We start from the raw sequence: 21,609 nt of genomic DNA on the forward strand, positions 1-21,609 counted from the left end.
AGGTGTCTCCAAGTCTAACTAGTGATTGAGATGTTAACTCCCTACAGTTCCTGAAGTCAGTTTGCTGGAGATTGCTGTAAGAGAAGTATCCTTGCTCATAGCAGAGTGCCACCTAAAGAAGCTCTCTCTCTTCTGGGTATTGGTTATATGTCTGTGAGGTATGAAGCTGCCAAAGCCATTTTGCAACCACGAGGGGAGTCAGCCAACCACAGATGAGGACATGTCTGAGGATGTGGTAGAGAAACAGAGCTGGAGTCTCTGGACCAATGTGACCCTGAAGCCTTCCCTTCCTCGGGTCTTCGGGCCAACAGCTGTCATTGGTCTTTGGACCAGTTCATATTGGGTTTCTGTTTCTGTTTGTTTTGCAACTTGCAGCCCGAAGCACCCTAACTGGTAATGTAGTAGGTGGGGATTGGTTCCAGAAAAAACAAGAGATGCTAAGCAACCAAAAAAAGGTCCACTAAAATGAGGATGCTGAGCATGTTGCACAGAGGATGTTTGTGACCAGGCTCAAGGTTAAGGGAAGAACCCTGGATCTTCACTGATGTTCAGTGGAAATGCAGGTGGGGGAGCAGGGTGAGGCCTCCTCATAATTACTGAACCTCATGAAGATTCCTCACTCTGCATGGCTACCATTTCCCGGAGCTGGGTCCGAGGGTGAGGAGTACTTGGCTGCATTTCATGCCAACTGTTGGTCCGGGGGGGGGGGGGGCGGGGGCAGATTGGGATCTTCCCTTCTGGATGGTGAGCTCTGGGGAGGTGGAGCTGACACCTCAGGCAGGGGGCCTGGCTCCTACCCGGTGGCCCTTCGGTGCTTCTCCAGGATTAGCAACCGACTTGCTAGAGGTGCTGTGCAGTGAAATGTAGGTGAGGGTCAGTGCCGCACGGAGAGAGGGTTCTGTGAAGTGAGGGCTCCAGAGAGCATTCTCAGGGGACGGAGGGCGGCAGGGCACGTCTCCACATCAGCTGGAAGACTCCAGCTTGGCCAGCTGCTTGGGAAATGGTTCTTCCTCAGGTGCCAGCTTCTCTCCAGACCCTGTGGCCACGGAGTCTGCCCATCTCTTTCTCTCACCCGAGCCCCAGGGAAGCCCAGGCCCAGGGGACAATGCTGCCTTGTTCTGGAGCTCTGATTTCTGAGTGGCCTCTTGTTTGGGGACCCAGGGAGCAAGAAGAACGGGCTGTGAAGCTAGGAAAGTACTGCCCTGGAGCTGGGCTGCAATTTCTTTTTGTTCCTTGCCAAGTGCCCCTCCGATCTAGGACAGAGGGCCTGCTCCCAGCTGGAAGTCAGAGGGGCCCTGGCCTTCAGGCTCTGGGGAAGTGGGACCAGAGTTAGGAGGAACAAAAGCCTCACAGATCCCTCAGGCAGGGCTGAGGTGTCTGAGTCCGAGGATTGTTCAGCCTAACCTGACTAGTGTGTCTGGGACTGGGAGTGTGTGTGTCTGCAAGTGTGACTCTAGGTGACTCTATGAATTCATATATTTCCTCTCTCTGTGACTTCTTGATTATGAATGAATCAAATTTGAGGCCCAAATTTAGTAAGCTTAGCTTGTCAGAAATTGACCTAACCTTATATAAGCCTAAATCAAATAAGTCTACCAGTTCTCATTCTCTGGCTTTTTCCTACAGAGGCATTATAGTGAATTTGCTTAACAAATAAGGCCTGGCTCATATGTTGCTTATACGTATGCACTTACTAGTGCATGCGCATTTGCTGTTTTCTTGTGCGTGCCTCCAGGAAGGTGCTCCGCATTCTTCCTGTGCCTCTCACAGCAGCGCACGACCCCGTGCTCCCAGACCACGGAGACCCCAGGGACGCAGACCGCGCTGATCTACCTGCGCCTCCCAGAAAACCTGTCATTGACAAGTCTTTGGAATGTGTTTGCCAGTATGTACCAAGAACAGGTCAGTTTTCCTAAAAGGCCCCTTTGATCTTCACTTTGTGCAGAATGTATGGTGGCTCTTCGTTGCCAATTACTCGGATTCTGAAATGGGGTACAGCTACCCAGGTGGTACAAGGCATCTATTATGGGTTCATGAACAAAAATTTTTTAAAGTAGTTATATGCTTATTTTATGTATGTTAGATAAATATGAATAAGACCTAAAACTGTGATTATTATATTATTACTTCCTAGAACAAGGCTAAGGTTTTTTTAAAATGAAAAGTTTAAATTTGATTTAAGGAAAATCACTATGTAACTAGTAGTCCAGGTGGTACATGGATGTGTGTGTCACTAAGTGATAAGTAAATGACCAGACCAAAGGATGGCATTCAAGGCCCTCCTAATCTGCCTCCTAATCTGGCTCCAACCTGCCATTCCAGCTTTATTTTTAACTCCTTCTCAATAGAGGCCCTCTGCTTTGTCACAAAGGCTTACAAAGAGTCCCACATATAGGGGTCCCACAAAATTCATGGGCTCTGGAACTATCCAACCTTTTGAAACCAATGGCCTGTGCAAGTTCAAGGGGAGTAGGGAGACTCCACTTCCTGATGGGGAAAATGTGGGGCAAGGTTCTAGGAGGACCAGCAGGATGGATAATATTGTCATGGCTATTTTGGGAAATACAATCTGCCACAATCCATTTCATGGATTTCATATATGTTTCAAGATATATATATATATTAGGTTTAAGATAAACAGGCAAAAAATTCTCTTTTTCCTCCCCTCCACCATGACAGGAAACTGGGAATAATCCAGCCCAACAGAAACTTTAGGGATTAAATTTGAAGTGCCAGGCATACAGTAAACACTCAGTAAGTGCCATTGCTATTATTCGATAATACGGAGGACGCTTCTGGGCCTCACAGTCTCTCTCCCCTTGCCACAAACATCTGAGCATGAACGGGTTTATCTTCAGCATTTCACGTAAGCCTCACGACCACCCTGTGAGACGGATACTCTTACCATTATCTGCATTTAACTGAGGAGGCACTGAGCCTTAGAGAATTAGAGAATTGAGGGATTTCCCCCTAATTTTCCACATTTAATCCCTAAACATTTCATGAAGTGGGTATTTTTATGTCCATTTTAAAGATCGAGAAAGTGCTCAGGGAGATTATGCACATTGCCCAAGATGAGATAGGTCGGATTTGAACCCAGATTTTTCTGACTCTGGCCTCAGTATGGTTCGCACCTTGGACACAGCGTCCCAACAGTGAGGGCATGTGCGGGGCCTCCAGGGTAGCTCTGGGGCCAGGGAAGCTGTCAGGTGGTCATGGCTGGGTTTGTTCTTTCCGCAGTTCACTGCAGATGGTACCCGGGAGCCAATGGCCATTAACCCCAAGGTCATGGAGAAACATAGCTGCTGTTGTTCCAGGATGCAAATGTGCTTATTTACTCTAGCCAGTGGGAAAATGCCAGTTCCTGTGGGAAAGGGGCAAGCATGTGGAGGAGTGCGTAGGGGGAGTGGGGAGAGGGGTTAAGGCCTAGTGTGAGGCGCTGGGCGACGTGGTATGATGGCTTCTAACGTTCTCAGAGCATATTCTATGCTCCCTCAGCTCTGGGCCTTTGCACATGCTATTCCTTAGACAGTGTTCATTCATTCATTCTGTAAATATTTTTGAGCCCCTCTTATATGGTAAAGGTGCTAGGGAAGAACACTGGACAAGACAGGCAAGTTGTGTACCCTCTTGGAACTTACCTTCAAGTGGCAGGGGAAGGGGGAGGGACAGAAAGTATTCATGTCGACAAATGAAAAAGATAAGCCCAGATTTGTGATCTGGTTAATCACTGAGAAGAAAATAAATGAGGTAATGGAAAAGGGAATCGCTTGGAACACTTTCCAGACCTAATTATCCTTTAGGATGTAACCCAGATAGCACCTCCTCTGGGAAACCTTCGTGGTCCAGCAAGGCTCGGTTAGATGAGTCTCTGACGTAGCTCAGCACGGCCACGGCATTGCACTCCCTGCTTGGTTACCACTCTGTCTCCCAGACCGGTGCGTGCGCCCCTTGACAACAGAGACTAGGTTCTGTCTCAGGCGCCGGGAAGCTGTCTGGCAGCACAGGTGCTCAGCACCTATTTGTTAAATAAATGAATGGATGGAGGGACGGCCATGTTTGGTAAAGCATCACCCTGAAGAGTGAGACTATTTTTAATGCAGTTATGTCCTCAAAACCGTGTAATCTGGTTGTATTCTTCCTAACTGCTGCTGGCTGTTTTTTTTTTAAAACATATTTTGGGATCTTAATGAACGAGAATGATTTGCACTGCAGCATATGGCTACTTTAATTAAGGAAAGGGTATCATTTTTGTAGCATAATAAATAGTGTATAATTTATCAGTCCTCATGTGTATTTTACAAGTATACCATGTGGGCCATATAAATCTTTCTATACTTGGGAGGGGTAGAAAGAATCCCTATTGATCTGATGTGAGACAGTGCATGGAAACAATGAGCTGAACACCTTGACTGCCCCTGAAGAGGCAGCTATCCGTGCGGAGTCACCTTGGGGTTCCCTGGGCACCCTGAGAAGTAGAGTAACTAACAAGGGAGAGTACTAGTGGGGAAAAGCCACTGGCCAGGGTTGTAGAAGTGAGTAACCTTTTGTGCTGTTTCTCAATGAATAAAGCAAAGCACATTACTACTCCCAGAAGAGGTAGGACTCTGTAGAAGGAGGTACCTCCTGGAGTGTTGGAAAGAGGCCTGGTCTCCTGGGTTTTGTTGCTAAGCATTTGCCCGGGGCTGGGGAGCTAGAATCCATCTGGGAGCAGGGGCAGACTAAGAGTAAGGCAGAGGGAAGGCAAGCTCAGCACATGTGTGCCATGGAAATCCAGCAGTACTGAGATGTGGCAAAGGAATACCAGATAGGTTATAAACAGACCCTGACACGGCAGACAAGCTGACTGGGTCCAGAACCTTCAGGTAGCTAGATGTCTTTGACCAAGAACAAGGTGTCCTGGCTCCCTGAGAACACTTATCGACATGATGAGGGGCTCCCTGTCACTAGAGACAAGGGCAACGGGGCCCAGTGCTGCGGGACTGGGATGTCTGGATGGTGAGTCTCCAGGCAAACGGAAACTGAAGGGGGTGCCCCTAAGAATGAATTTTCCCCTACAGAACTCACAGACACTTTCTGCAGACTAACCTGGGATTTGCCCTCCTTATGGGAATAGAGTCAGAGGATCTGTGGAGAAAGTGGAACTGGAGCTGGGTTTGGTGGAGGGAGTCATACCACATAGAGAGAAGGAGTGGGAGAAGGGCATTTGCAGAAATGGAGGCACAGTGTGTCACATATCATACCTTCCATTATATTTTCTATGAACCACATGTGGGAGATATCCACTCTCTCTCTCCATTATCTCTCTATCTGTTCCAGAGGCTTCAGAGGGATGTCTGTTTGGAAACAATTAAAATGCTGATCTGGCTGAGCAGAGCCTCTGTGGACAGGGAACACAGGCCTATTCTAATTTTATATACCTTTGGAAAGTACAAGGAGGTAAGACTGAAAAGTAGCTCTAGAAAAGCTTGTAAAGAACCTTGAAGACTTCATGCATAAAGTTTAAAATTAGAAAAATGCATTTACTGGCGCCTGTCTGCAATGGGCAATGCACTCTATTCAGGCTGGGATGTATCGAGACTTGAGTATGACTCAATGAAAATGGCCGCATGGACAGCTCCACCCGGGTGTTCCAATGGCGCGCTGCGGTCCACATGGCCCGCACATGACTCCTCATCTGTCTGCCCAAATGAGCTCCCTCCCCTCTATTCCTTTGCCCAGTTAAAGGCACCAGCATGCACCCACTCATCTGAGCAATAAACTCAGTACCCACAGAAGACCTTTCCCTGTCCTGCACTCTCCATGTTAAATAAATCAGAAAGTGTCATCAGCTTCACCTCCTAACACCTTCTCCAATCTCTCAACTCCTTTTGGTTTCTTGGACTATCGCATTAGTCTCCTAACTGGTGCCCCTGCCTCTAGGCCTTTGCCCCCCAGTTTCAGACCCCACACCATCACCATACCATCCCATGCTGAGAAGTGCTCTTCAACAGCTAAAGCAATAGTAGTTGCTGATTTTTTAAGCTTTAGAAAATTTCTTTTTTAAATGTGACCCCAATAAATAAAAGAGGAAAGAGCCAAGATGCTGATGAGTGTCTCACTTGCTCAGTCTTGTTCCTTATCCCAAGGCACCACAAAAGAGCCCCAGTGCCCCCAACAAACACAGTTTGAAAGCTCATGGGGAACATCCAAGCCACTCAGCATGGTTTACATGTCCCTCTACAATCTGGCCCCTGGCAACCTCTCAGATCCCACTTCTGCCACGTTCTCCCTCACATTTTAGGCTCCAGTAACACCGGCCTGCACGCGGTTCTTCCCACACATCTGATGTCTAACCCCTCCGCCCCCTCACCCATTGGACCTCGCTGCCTGGACCACCCTGCTCTCCTCTCTGGCCCCATTAACAGAGCTGCCTAGCACCACTGATCCTCCAAATTCTGGTCAGGCATCATCACCTGCTGGAAGCCTCTCTGAACCCCCGCGAGCAACTCAGCAGAACTGTATGCAGGATTAGGTGTACGGTCTTCCCCAGGAGGCTGTAAGCTCCTCGAGGATCCAGCCAGTGGCCCATTCATTTCATTTCCTAGCTCTTAGTAGAGTCCAATAAATCTTCATCACACTGAGCTGTGGAATGAAGACCAGATGCCTCCCCTACCTTCACGCAGGCTGTGCAGAGTCCTGGTGTGTTGCCTTAGGATCTCAACGATCACAGAATGTCCCCTTGTGTCCCATGGTAATAGATCAGGACATCCGGCACCATCCACAGGAGTTCAGGCTGGCCTGTGTGGGCCTTGTTTGATGGATGGCCACTTCACTGGCTCTCTCCCCGCCAGCTCCAAAGGAAACACCAGCCCTTATTGCAGATAAAGTGACTTATCAACTACCTTGGGCAAGAGGCCAGTGTGCAGGGCTGATGAGCAGTGGAGAGCGATTGTTCCAAGACTCTAACTGACGTGCAACTCTTTGAGGAAAAGATGAATGATGAGGGCATTTACTTCAAGAATTAGATGTAGGGCTCTTCCATCCCTCTCATAAGACAGGAGCAGGTCCAAGTTTGAGTGAGCCTGGCACCTAATACAGAAGATTTAGAGGACAAAAAGCCCACGGTCACTGTGTGCTTTGGAGGAAAAGTGGCTAAATAGCAGCTTCACAATAGTTGTAAAAAATGATGGTGTGGTGCCTTAGTGGCTCAGTGGGTTCAGCATCTGACTCTTGGTTTCAGCTCAGGTCATGATCTCAGGGTCATGAGATCAAGCCCCACGTCAGGCTCTGTGCTCAGCCCGGAGTCGGCTTCAGATTCTCTCTCCCTCCCACCCACTCTCTCTTTTGCTTAAATAAATAAATAAAATCTTTTTTTTTTTTTTTAATATGATGGTGTAGTAAGCTGAAGTGCTCTCCCAAAATTCATATGTGGGAGTCCTAATCCCCAGTACTTCAGAAAGCAACTGTGTTTGGAGATAAACGTCTTTAAAGAGGTCACACGAGACCATTAGGGTGAGCCCTAATCAGTATGATTGGTGCACTTGTAAGAAGAGGAAATTTGGATAAAGATATGTATAGAGGGAAGACCACGTAAAGACACAGGAAAAAGACAGCCACCCAAAAACTAAAGAGAGAGGACTCAGAAGAAATCAACCCTGTTCACACCCTGAGCTCAGACTTCCAGCCTCCAGAAGTGTGAGAAAATACATTTCTGTTGTATAAGCCCCCCAGGCTGTGGGACTTTGTTGGCAGCCCTAGCAAACCAACTCAGATGGGCATGGTGTGGTGAGGGTCTCAGGCCACAGCACAGGTCCTTTTGGTATGCTCCTGGGTGCCACTATCCGCCTCTTCCAAGGTTTCTGGCTGCCCTACTCCCATGAGGTTGTCTGCTCTCAGGGCATCTTGCGCCCTGGCTTGGCCTTCATCGCACTCTCACGCGCGGGCTGTATTTGTTTACTTCTGTGTCTCCCCGACTAGACTCAGCTCTTCCAGGGTAACCTTGTGTCCCTCTTATTCCCAGTGCCTGGCACAGAGGTAGTGCCCAGCAGGTAAACATTGGCGGAATTGACGAATTGGGAGTTTACCACCTGTACCTGTGCGCACCCCTTCTGCCAGAGACTGCTGCTTAGGTTGGCCTGGCTCGGGGGTGCTCAGCTCCTCCTCCCCTCCATCGCCTCTGCGCCCCGGCAGCTCTGCTGAACGAGCTCCCAGCAGCGGGAGGTTCGGAGTGAAATGGCCTCGATGGGGGAAGCGAGATGATTGGTCCCTGTCCTGTCCAGCGAGGGGATTGGCTCTCCGTCTGAATGGGCTCCTGTGATTGGCTCGGCGAGCAGTAAGTGGCTAACAAATCCCCCCTTCCGGTTAGGCGTCTCCCGCGAGCTTTCTGGCTGCGGGAGGGGGCGGGCTGGCTCTGTGCGGGCTCCGCTTTAGTCCCTGTCTCCTGCAGCCTGAAGGTGCAGAAGTGCTCGCAGCCCCAGCAAACAGCGTTCTCCTAGGCCTGCCGGGAGGGATTAGCTGCGGGTCAGCAGGGGTCCAACACAATCTCTTTCTGTTGGGCAAACAAAACAACTATTGATATACCTGCTCTCTGGACTTGACACCTTTAACTCAACGTAGAAAATCAAATCACTTCCCTGCGATTGGATTCTAGCCACTTCCCTCGCTCCTCTTTTCCTTTGGTTTCCCTCCTGGGGTTCGACCTGTATTTTCCTTTTTCTGCAAGTTGAAAATGTAGGTTATGGCTGGGCTGTCAAATAGGGAAGGACTGGCAGTTAGAATGAGTGGCTTGCTCTCCCATCCTTCACAGCCTAGAAACAGAAATGTTCCTTACTGTTCCAGCAACCCGAGTAATATCTGAAAGTCTACAGTGATAATAACCATTACTGTTGTTTACATATGGCTGCTAGCGGTTTATACATTATAATAATTCCTTATACAGCTTTGATCATAAATGAATAGGCATTATTATATTTGTCCTCAAACTCCGGGTGCAATTTCCAGTTTTTGCTCCACAGTTTACATTTTGAGGATAAGGCAAACGTTGGCTGGAAGTGCACTGACTTGGTCTAACCGGGAGCTGGGACCCAGCAGACCCATTAAGGGAAGACGTGTCACCACTGTGGAAGGGGGGTGATTTTGAGAGAGGATGAGGCCATTTTGCAAGGTTTAATTCTGTGAACTGGAAAATCAATACCCATCCCCTTTGCTGGCCCACTTCTGAGAAATGTTAGCTCTGTTCACCCCCCAGACAACAGTGGGTTTGTCTCTGCTCCCTGAGTGGTCCCTACACTGATCAGGCCTTGGCGGGTTGACAACCTTAGTATGTGGTAGGTGTGGGCAATGACCAGCAAGTGTTTCCCTTTCTTCTCCCACCCCCCACCTCCTCCAGTCTCTTCTGCTCAGTGCTCTTGTAGAAGCAGAGAAAGGCGGGGACATGGGTTTGCCATTCATTCACAAGGATCGCCTGTGCGACCTGCTCCCTCCCCCTCCATTTGAGTAGGGGTCCCTGGAGGAGAGTTCTCAGATCATTTGTTTTTAATGGGATATAACAGCTGAGCTGGTGCAACTGTGCCTCAGGTCCCAGAGACTTCTCTAGGTCTTTCCGGACCTTCTGCTTGTTTTAAGCTTATGAAAGTAGCACCAACTTAAAAAAAAACCCAAAAACTGAATAACTACTTTGTAGAAAACGGGAGCTAGGGTGAGTCGGTGGATATATAAGGGAATAGTGGTGGCATAAGTTTTAATTCCAGGGCACTGTGCAAAACTTGGAAAAGTAGCCAGCCCTCACTCATTTCCCTCAATTTTGACATGCTGGGTTGGTGCAAAAGAAAGACATGTTCTTTCGTGAGCCCTCAGGGGCCACAGGGCTTACTTCAGAGCAGCCAGGCATGAGACCATCCTTACACTTTGTGGCACAATATCTGGTACATGGCAAGTGCTCAATAAATGGCCAGGATTACTATTATTATTAACAATAACAATGAGACAATGAAAGAAAACATTTGTTTCTTTATCTCCAAACTCCTGAGGTAGTCTCTGTCTTGTTTGGGGTTCACGTGGTCCTTCTCAGGACATAAGGACTCTCTCTACTGACTGTCCAAGTAGACAGTGAGACATCTCAGGAGTTGGGGCAGGGCAGGGGTCTGGTTCTTGAACCTTCCATGCTACAATAGCTTGCGTGATCACTCTGAGACCTGCTTATTTTCTTCCAGGTATTTGATTTGAGATTTCATTCCCAGACGGAATCTGAGATATTACTAGTCACTGAGTCTGGGCCGCTGCTCAGAGCCATACATTAGTGTCCTAGGGCTACTGTAACCAAGCACTGTAAACTAGGTAGCTTAAAACAAAAGAAATGTATACTCCCACAGTTCTGAGGCTAGAAGTCCAAACTTAAGGTGTTGGAAAGAGCATTCTCCCTCAGAAGTCTAGGGGAATCTCCTTTCTTGCTTCCTGCAGCTTCTCCTAGCCCCAGGCATTCCTGGGGCAGGCATCACACCAGTCTTCCCCTCCACTGTCATAGGGCCATCTTCTTTGTGTCTGTCTCCTCTTTTTCTAAGGACACCAGTCATATTGGATTAAGGACCCACTCTACTCCAGTGTGACCTCATCTTAACCAATTACATCTGCAATGACTTTATTTCCAAACAAGGTCACATTCCAAGGTACTGGAGGTTAGGACTTGAACATATCGTTCTGGGAGACAAACTGAAACCATATCAGGGCTTTTCTACTGTCCATCTCAACAGGCCTCGAAGGCAGCAGGGCTCTGGGGCAGACTCCACCTTCACTTCCAGAAATGCTGCTCCAGAAAGAACAGGCACTGAGTCTGGTGGCCGGGTCCCCTCCGCCTTACCTAGCTTTGGGCCCTGCCCTGCCAGGGCTGATTAAACGCATATCCCCCTGCCACTGCATCCCACACATCCTTGGCTCAGAGGGCAGAATCCAGGGCTCAGCTGAAAGGTCTAACGCGGGCCACTCCTGTAGGCCGGCCAGAGCACTTCCTGCCTGCGAGAGCCAGCCTGTGGGTGTGGACCCGACTGGTCTGCTAGCCTGTCCCTCGTCCTGCTGCTCCCCACCTCCTGCACCTGCCCCCCTCTGCTGCCAGTGAAGGTTGTCAAGGCAGAGACGCTTTCTGAAATCCCATTGTCTGGAGGTGGAGAGGTTGACTCAGGCTGAGTGACAGTCACAGCTGAGCAGAAAAGGGCACAGAGAGAGAGAGAGACCAACAGAAAGAGCAGAGTGAGAGCCCAAGTTCAGAGAGATGGGCTGGGGGATGCCCCTGACTCCCCTGATACCCACAGCAGCTGTTCTGCCTCCCTGGAGGGAGCCCTGGCTCTGTTTCCCAGAGTCCTCCTCTGGTCTGCAGGGAAATGTCTGGTCCCTGTTTCCCAGCTCCTCATAGAAATCTTGGAGCCCTGAAGGACGGGACAGAGAAAGTGTAAGCATGCTGCTCTTCTACACAGGGTTATTTACTATATACATACTCTCGGTCTGCGTCAGAAGGAGACAGTCGTTGGCTTTGGTTATTTTTTTTTTCTGGAAAGATCTAAATGTTCTCTAATTAACCTATTAGTATTAATTACACACTCATAGTCATTTATTTGCTAATCTGAAAAATGAACACCCTGGATTCAAAGAAAAGATTCCCCACCAACCCCCACCCTCTTTTTTCTTTTCTCCTGTGAAGTGTTTAAATCACTTGTCAACACAGAGGGAATAATAATAATAAAAAGAGTGACATCCGATCAGAGAGCAGGGGAGTGGTGGAGAGAAACAAAGCCCCACAGCAATCAGCACTGAGTGAAGGCTCCTCCATATTCATCAGGGAAGAAGACAACAGGAGGGATCCCTGCACCTGCCGCGGGAGAGCAGGGCCCGAAGGCGGGCCCGCTGGGCAGAGTCTCCTGCCCTGTGCCTTTAGGACCTGATGGCTCAGGTTATATGCAGGGGTCCCCGGGGTCACATCAGTGCTACTGTTCTCTCTCAGCTTCTGTCGGCCCCGAGGTCCTTGACAGATGAGGCTCCTGCCTGAGACATACTCTCCAGGCAGCCAAAAGGAGGTGGAAAGACACAAAACACACACAGGCTTATATTTATTTTGTGGGGAAACAAGGCATTATAATACCGTGTAACCACCACAAATATTATCAGCACATCAGTGATGATAACTCACTTGTAGATGTGACAAAAAAATAAGATAAGCTGCTATTACATGTAATTCCTTCTGTTTAGCCTCCAATGCCCCGATTCTCTCCCCGCTGCAGGAAAGCCTGTCAGAATAAAAGGGAGGAAGAATGTATTTCTTTGTATAAATACACAAATGAACACGAACAGTAATTGTAGCCAACATTTATTGTGAACTTCTTCTATGCTAGACATTGTGCTAAGCACTTGGCACATCTTGTGTCACTCAATCCTTATGACGATGTTTTGGAAGTAGATATTATTACCAACCCATTCTACAGACAGGTAGATTGAGTGCTAAAGAGGGAAAGGGGATTGTCCAAGGTCACAAAAATAATCAGCGGCAGAGCCAGAATTCAGCCTCTGTTGGACTCCAAAGTGCTTGCTTGAAATAACGTTGCTATTCTGCTTCCCAAACTAAAGGTATGATAAAGGAAGCAATTTGTAAATGCTGGTGCTTTCTGTAACAGATGACTGGTGACACCCCTCACAAAAGAGGCTGAGGCCTGCTGGTGTGGGGGAAGGGGAATGGGCTCAATGCCAGAGGCCCGAGTTCTAGTCTCCCTCCCTCCAGCCTTGTCACTCTCTGACCTACACAGGTGACCCTCCAGCGCCCCGCCCCAGCCTGTGGTGCTCAGCGTGGGTCCATGCACCTGGCCTTATTTGAGAGTGACATGAAGAGCTGGGGCCTGAGAGAGGAGCGCCTGGTCTGCAGGAGGAAATATGAGAGCTGCCTTATGAGTTAAGGGGCCACCAGGGAGTCTGGGGACCTGCCGGTATGTGGGGCTTAGGCTGGTGCCTCAGGATGACTCATCCCTGGTCAGAAGGGAATCAAGTATCTGCAGAAGCCCAGTCAAGGAGGGGGAGGGAGGATGGTGGTCCCTCAGGACGTCACTGTGCAAGATCCCTAATGAGCAGTTCAGAGCCCAGGAACAAGGGATGGCAACCAGTGCCCCCAGGCAAGAGACTGGAGCTGGAGGGATGTCAGCCCAGGCAGGCAGGGAATAAGAAAGCAGGTAAGAGTGGGAGCCCAGAAGACTTAGAGAGGCTCTGATGCTGGTTCTTTGAGCTTCAAAGAAGAGTGGGCCTCCTCTGAAACTGAATGCAAATTTTTCATTTCCCACATTCAGGTCCCCCATCTCAGTAGTCCTGATTAGATTCCCACTGAGTGGGGCTGGAAAGGCGAAAGAACCAGTGTCACAAGCTGTCCCCAGCAAAGGACAAACGTTTGTCTGATGTGGTACGGCATATTCCTGGAGCCTCTGGAAGCTAGAACTACTCCCCTTCGGCCCCACCGAGCCTAGGAGAAAGCTGGTGGGTTTCTCCAGCATAAGCTGCGAGGCTCCCTTGTAGTGCTGTGTTCAGGGATGTCAGCTCCTGTCCCCTCAGCTCCCCAGAGAAGTCTGGGAACACATTTGGACTTGAATCCCCCCAGCATTTCTCCTGGCTTGACTATTGTCCTGAAGCTCTTGCTTGGTGGGGATTTCACACCTGTGGACAAATGATAGGCTATGTTGCAACCATGCAAGACCTATGCAGAGGGAATTTTAAAAAATAATTAAATGGGTAATTTGACACTTGCCCCTTTCTTCCATCTCTGTTCACTGAAGATATATAAAACCTAATGAATCGTACTTTGCTCTGGACCTAACCATCTGCCATTTCAAGCTTGGGTGTCTTCCCTCCCCTCCTTCCCCCTCGCTTGGCTCCAGAGGGTGGTCCCAATCCCTGGGCCTTGCTGGGAGAGGCGGGCTCCCCCAAGAAGCCTGGCATCTTCCCCTCGGATTGAGATCCATCAACAGTCATGTTCCCATTCATCCCATTGCTTAAAACAGACCCACAAGTCCAGGGATTGGGTTTCAGTACTGTAACGCCTCATTTATCTGGGCATTGTTAGAACTTACACAAACTAGCCAGATAACTGAAACCTATCCTATCAAGAGCCAAAAGCATTTCTTAAAAAAATTAATCATTTTTAGCAGACATTTTTCAAAAACGCATTACACACTTTCTTTCCTCCTTAAACAGAGGCTACAGATCATAATTTCATGGAGCTGTAATCTATGTCTGCATCTGCCTGCTAGCTGCTCTGGCTCCTTTTTCAATGTCAGAAGATGAGCTTTCAGTCCCCTCGCTGCCAGGGGCTCTGTGGCTAGCGGCCCTGCCGCCTGTCTTCCTATCTGTGCGCGGCCGCCAGCTTTGGGGAGCCTTCAGACCCACTTCCTCAGCTGGCTACGTCTTTGAGAACAGTGCGGGAGGCCCTCAACTACACCCCGAGGAGGCAGGTGCTGGGCTGAGCAGAGGCGGAGCTCTGTGATGGCTGTTTTGGGTGGTCAAGGACTTGTCGGCTTTTGAACTGGATTTTCGACCTCAGAGAGCTGGTAGTTAGAGATGCCATGGAAACATTGTCTCTTTAGGGGCAGGCTCCACACACTGAAACCCTCAGTCATTTTTGCTGTGTTGAGATGACAGGATGTCAAGGAGGAGAAGACAAGGAAGAAAAGTGGGAGTTTACTGAACATTTCTTGAACATTTGGTGAGAAGAGCTCTGCTAGGAATACCCACTATTTCACTCACTTCTCCCTACAGCCTAGAGATGTAGACACTATCGTCCCTATTTTACTAAAGAGAAAATGAAGGCTTAATGATGTTAATTAGTAAGTTACAGAATCAAGATGCCAACTCAGCCCTGTTACACTTTAAAACCTGTTGTCTAAAACTTTTTATCTTTTAAAAAACCCACAGAATTCTTTTTAATTCAATTCTTTTTCATCTCTTTAATCTTCTTAATTTTGCATTTTTAATGAATGAAATCTTCCATAAACCCCAATATAAGACATAACTGGATGCTTTTCCAGACCCCAAGACTCTATCGGAACCCCAGGGCCCCACAGAATGCAGATCGGAGGCCATGACAGCCGGGCCCAGAGATGTGTGACAATAATTGCTTATGGATTGGGAGTTCTCAAATGGGGCCTAAATAACATTTTCTCTAATTATGCCCAAGAAAGGGGAGGGATAGACAGACTTCTTTCAAGGGATCTGTAAATGATACACCACCTCTGTCAGAGTTCTCTGCCCTGCTCGCTGGGTTTGTAAGCACTCGGAAGAAAGATACGACATCTGATTACATTTGGTGGTGCTGATGCTGCCGAGCTGGACAGACTGTCCTTGAACTATTCACTGCTGCATAAGATATGGACAGGAACTCTCACACCAGGACTCAGGGGTGAAAGGACATGGCAGGCCTGGAGGGGAGGTACCAATGACCTCAACAAGAAGGTTCCGGCACAAAGCTGTGGGATGGGTTAATAAGAAGAGGAAGTTAGCAAAGAGTGTTTGAGAGTTTAGGCTCTGGAGTCAAGCAAACCAGGATTTTTATTCTGACTCTGCTGTTTCTTTAATTTCCCTGAACCTGAGCATTCTGAGCTGCAAAATAGGGATAAAAATATCTCCCTCACCACTTTACTGTAGTGTTAAATGGAGTGATGCATATAAAGTGGTTGGCACAGTGCCTGGCACATAGTAAGAAATTAGGAACTGTTAGTTGCTCTTATTATCCTCATTAATCATTATATAATCAGACAGGAAAGGCAAAGACTGAGAAGGCAATATAAAGAGCAGAAAGCTATTTAGGCCTGTCCATAATGTTTAAATCAGTCTAATGATGATTAGTACAGTGGTCTGGATTTTATTAGGAGACCCCGGGCCTGGGCCTTGCTCTCTAAGCAGAGATACTAAGTTGTTGGCATTTGAATTTGGAGGACAGAGGACGGGTCCAGGAGCCCTCAGCATACAGATGGTATTAAACTATGGGGCTAATAAGTCATTTCATGAGAGAGTGGGATGGAGATGAGAAGGGGTCCGGCAAGGAGTGGGAGCTCGCAAAGAGACCGAGAAGGAATAGATATAAAGGAAAAAAGGAAGCCAGGTGTCCCACCGGCCTTCTCTCCACAGGAGAGAAAAAGGGGGAAGCCAGCTGTGTTGAATGGTGTGGAGGCTGGGATGGGACACTGCACGGGGCCCGTGAGGTTGCTGGGACATTGGCAGGGACAGTTTTACAGGGGAAGAGAGGCTGAAGCCTGATATGGGGCTTAAGGGGAGAGGGAGGTGAGGAAGTCATGATTATGAGCACAGACAACTCTTTGGAGATGTTCTGCTGAGATTTCTCCCTGGGACCTGGAGTGGTATGAGTTCTGCCCATCAAGATGGTAGTGAGAAGCATGAAGGGTGAGCCACTCCTCGGATCCATCAGCTGGTGAGGCGTCCTCTGGGAAACTCATCACTGACATGTTCTCTTCACAGAAAGCACATTTCAGTTGGAGGGGAGAAAGAAGTAAAAGCCGCCAACAGCTGTAGGAATGGCTTTCCCTCCAATTGCCTGTGTGGGGTGGAATGGACAGGCCTTGCTGAAGCGGACTATTCCTTCCTTCTCACCCATGATGCTGCATGATCCCCGGCCAGATGTCAGATGGGGGACCGTCCCAGCCCCTGGGACCCTTGCCTGCCCTGGAGAGTGTGGGGCCACACCCAGTCTGGCCTTACTGCCAAGCCCTGGGACAGGTAGACTAGTATGAATCCGAGGGCTAATTAGCACTCACTCCCTGGCTAAGAGGAGCCACACAAATTGCTCCCTAGAGGGAGGGAAGGAGGGAGAAAAGGAGGTAGGGAAACCAACTGGGGTTACATCAGAAAAACAACATCATCCAAACAGCCTCACATCCCAAACTGGTGTTCTTCCTCCAGTAGGAGTGGCAAAGGCAGCTGGGACCCGGGGGACCCCTGAGGTAAAGCACCTGTGTTGGCGCCTCATTACCTGCATGATGGAGGCCACCTCCCTGCCCCAGTGAGGCTGGAGCTGATGTCTACACAGCTAGCTGGCGTCTAATATCTCCGCTCCTTCCTATCACACAGCCCTGAACGCTCATTGCAGGCTGCCAGCATCCAGCTTTGTCCTCAGTAAACTGGGGTTTCTACCCAATAAGAGTCACGTCGGGGTGGTGGCCAGGCCTGTACTCATCTGAGGGGTAGAAGAATCAATGGACTTTACCAGCATAGTGTTTTAGGGAGGAAGGCAACAGGAGGACTCCAGAGTGTTAGAGTCTAATCCTGGCTGTATGACCCTTACTTCTTAGGGCCTTGGAAACATGAAAGTTTGTGCCATATAATACTGCTAACATTCAGGAGTTCTGTGAGTTCAGCATTCTCCCAGCTGAATTGTTTCTGGATTTTATATGGAGGCACACCTCTTATTTTTTATATTCTCTCCAGCCTAACTTTTGAGGGCCTAGCATTCCTGTTGATCTCAGTTCAGCGTGGGCAGAGATGGTGAAAAAGAAGCTAGAGGTGGGCAGAGGAGCAAAATCATTACTCATTTGAGAGATAGGGAAGGAAGTCTTAAGTCTGTAATTAAAGACAATTGCCCACACTGAGCACATCTAATGCCCAGACCTTGGATTTTAATACCATTCTCCAATAAAAGGAGCAAGGGCTCCTCAGAGAAAGGTACAAGATGAGGCTAAGGCACCTTGTAGCTCCAGAAAGTAACAAAGTGCTACACACACACACATACACACAAAGGTGGGGATGTGTCAAGGGGGACACAGGAGCCAACCAAAAGAGCTCCCAATGGCCAAAGCTGGAAGAATTTGAGCCAGAAAATAAATAAAGGAGTCTTGGATCATAATGCAAGGTATAAAATAAAAATTCATGAATCTATATTGATACAAATAAATGAATAAAGGAATAAAGGAACAAAGATACAAATAAGGAGAAGAGACAAATCTCTTGGGCACAAGCATTACAAATCATTTGGTAGACGCCTGCTTTCAAGGATGTGGAGCATAACTCTCCACTCTTTAACTATGGGCTGCACTTAATGACTTCTTTCTAAAAAATATAATATGGAAAGTGGGGGGAAGGGAAACTTGAGAGTGGGGCACTGCCTTAGCTGGGCAATCAGGTCAATAGCAGCAGTGATGAGTCGTGGTGATGGTATGTACTTTTCATATGACATGTACCACATGAGCTTTGCCCCTCTGCAGAACTCATAATCCCAGTCTAAGCATTAAAACAAGCATCAGACAAATCCCAGTTGGGAGCTACTCTATAAAATACTTGACCAATGCTCCCCAAAACTTCAAGGTCATCAAAAACAATTAAAGTCTGAGAAATTGTCAGAGCCAAGAGGAGCCTAAGCAGACTGACGACTAAATGTAATGTGGTGTCTTGGATGGGATCCCAGAATGGAAAAAGGACGTTAGGTAAAAACTAAGGTGACCTGAATAAACTGTGGACTTCAGTTAAAAACAATGTGTCAGTATTGATTTGAATTTAATAAATGTACCATACTAATTTAAAGTGTTAATAATTAGGGAAATGAGGTGCTAGGCATATGAGGAATTCTCTATACTTTTCTGGCAATTTTTCTGTGAATCTAAAAGTATTGTAAAAAATAAAATTTATTAAAAAAAAAAAAACCCAAACCCTGCCCAAACCATGTGTCTCTAATTAAATCATTTGACTGGCTCAAGCCTGAGTGGAGTTGCTTCATAATTTTAAAACTGTATTTGAGCAAAGGATTGTGGTAGATACTGTTAATTGCCTATTTCATTTGTATTTAAAAACAGTTTTTTTTTTTTTTCTGAGCAAGGAACAATGTGTCCAGCTAAACATACTCATTTCCCCTCCTTCTCTTGCAGCAAACGGTGGCCGTGGACACAGTTCTGATCAGTGAGATGTAGGGGGACCTCTAGGAAGAGACTTGCTTCTTGAATAAAAGGAGAGATCTTCATTAGCAGAAAACTCTTTGCCCCCTTGATCTTCCCCTTCTACCTGCCTGTAGTTAGGACATGTGGCCCAAAGGTACAACAGCTATGTTGTGATCATGAGTCACCCAGCATGAGGATGAAACTCTGCACATTATGGGTGACAGAGCTGAAAGGTTAAGACACCCTGGGTCCCTGGTGGCATTGTTCAGTGGCTGCATAAGTCCTGGACTGCATCTCTAGACTTCTTACTTGGTGAATCAATTTTTTTTAAAGGCTACAGTGGTTGGGGTTTTTGTCATTTGCAACCAAATACAGTCTTACCCATATAAGGAGGATCAGTTGCAGGGAAGCTCCTGCAAAGAAGGTGAGAAATTTGGGGAGAGAAGATTGAGTTTTAGAACTAAAGGCAATAGAAATTATATTAAATATTAAGGATCTATCGAGTATTTATTATACATCTGAGGCTTTCAAAAATGAGATAAGCTTATTCAATCTACACATCAAACTGGTATGGGTATGAATCACTATCTTTGTCTGAGAGCCTGGAACATTCAGGACAGAAGTAAAGTAAACTTGCTCAATGTCACAAAATAAGTAAGAGGCAGAGCCAGAAATGAAATCCAGGTCATCTCGTGCCAAGGTGGACAGGCGTCCCTCTGTACCCCTTTGGTCTCTAGGGAGCCCAAGTGCATTCTATCTGAGGAAGGCAAGGGATGGAGAAGGTAGAAAGACCAGAGATTGAGGAAAAAAGCTGGTCCAGGTCTCAGCTTCATCTGGGGGCTCTGGGGATGAGAGGTGCCAGGACATTCTACATGGGAACAAACAATAACCTTGGGGTTCAGGTGATCATGAAGAGAGGAGCGTCTACATGTTACTGGAGTTTTCAGCCAGAAAAAAGATGGTAACCCCCTAAAGACTAGGGATTAGGAGATCAGGCAGCAGTCCTGTGAGTGAAAGATATTGGAATAGAAAGGTCTAGACTTTTAGATTTTTATGGAAAACTTCAGCATAACTCTCTGTTGTTTAAAATTCAACAAGAACTTCTTAAACATATACTATGGGTGAAGGATCATGTTAGGCAAGATGAAGATCACAAAAGAAGGGAATGGTATGACCTGCTCTACAGGTGAGAGAATCCACGTGATGTGTCAATAGTTTTGCATTCAAATTGTGTTTAGTGACAAATTAGGGGTTTTGTTTTTCTCCTGAAATAAGGGATGAACACAGGATTTGTATGATGCTTCCAGGTTGTCTTAAAAAACCCAGAGTCTTTCTTTCTGTGCTTTTATTCAGGATAGGAGAAGCCTGGTGGACACAAAGTGGTTGAGAGACCTCCAGCCTTCCACCTGTGTCTGAGATGAGAAAAAAGGCAAAGGACAAAGGGCAAAAAGTGCACCTGCTGTGTCAACCGCTCCCCTTCCAGGGAGTGTTCCTGGACATCTCCACTAGAACTTCCTCTTCCATATCACTGGCATGAATCATGTTCCATGAGCTTTTCTATTATTATAGGCTGAATATCTGTATCCCTCCTCCCAAATTACAATGTTGAAGCCCTAACCTTCAGTGTGATGGTATTTGAAGATGTGGCCTTCAGGAGGTAATTAGGATTAGATTAGGTCACAGGGGTGGGACCTCCTCATGGGATTAGTGCCCTTATAGAAGAAGACAGATCTCTCTGTCTCCATACCCACGCACCAATGCAAGGCCATGTGAGCACACAGTGAGGAGGTGACTGTCTACAAGCTAGGAAGACAGTCCTCATCAGGACCTCATCTTTTTGCACCTCGATCTTGGACTTCCCAGGCTCTAGGACTGTGGGAAATAAATAGTCTGTAATATTTTGTTATAGCAGCCCAAGCTGACTAAGACACCTATTTACAAGGAAGCTGGGAAATGTACCCATTTGACACCCCAAATAAAATCCATGTTTTATCAATATAGTTGAGGGAAGAAAGAACAGATATGAAGCAGATGACTAGCACTTTCTGCCACAGCCTCTATCATAAGGGGAGGCAGCCAGTTTGCCTTACATCAGTGCACTGCTTTTTGGCAAGCTGATTTTTGACCAAGTAAATAGAGTAACATAAAGCTATATTAAGAACTATGATAAAGGTAATAAAAATGAACTAAAATATTATTCTGCCAAGTAGCATTTCCCAAACCCCTCAAGTTAAAGTCAGTATCTCCCACATACCCTGATTTTATCCCTTCTCCTCAGTAACTAAAATTGTCTAATTGATGCATTGACATGTTTATTGTAAATTCCTTGACAGATGCTGCCGTATTCACACCTGTGCCAGGACAGAGTGTGGTGCACAGTAGGCACCGGGTACATACTGTTGACTGCCAAATTTACTGAACACATATTATGTGCAAGGTGTTACTCTTTACATATTTTACTTAATCCTCGCCATAATCCTATGAGGAGAATATCATTATTGGTTCCATTTTATAGAGAAAGAAACATTGAGCCATTAAAGATTCAATTCCTTGTTCAAGGTCACAGAGCAAGTACATGGGTGAACTGGTTCTAACTCCACAGCTGGGCTTCCAACCATCACGAGATGCACTAGGGAGTGCAATTCTCCTCCCCGAGTGCCCCAAAAGGAGAGGCCCTACCATGCTCACTACACCTTAAAGAATGAGTAGGAATTTTACAGGTGGCTATAGC

The 21,609-nt window shown here is 47.3% G+C and overlaps 1 long non-coding RNA gene across 1 annotated transcript; it reads left to right on the plus strand.

The window, feature by feature from the left end:
• The first annotated feature begins 1,754 nt into the window (after positions 1–1,754).
• On the plus strand, positions 1,755–20,413 carry LOC144379552 (uncharacterized). Its single transcript, XR_013442716.1, has 3 exons — positions 1,755–1,902; positions 5,320–5,439; positions 20,232–20,413. It is a non-coding gene; the product is annotated as an uncharacterized LOC144379552 (long non-coding RNA).
• The last annotated feature ends 1,196 nt before the right edge of the window (positions 20,414–21,609 follow it).

The sequence above is a fragment of the Halichoerus grypus genome, chromosome 11, assembly GCF_964656455.1.
Source record: "Halichoerus grypus chromosome 11, mHalGry1.hap1.1, whole genome shotgun sequence".
Lineage (NCBI taxonomy): Eukaryota > Metazoa > Chordata > Mammalia > Carnivora > Phocidae > Halichoerus > Halichoerus grypus.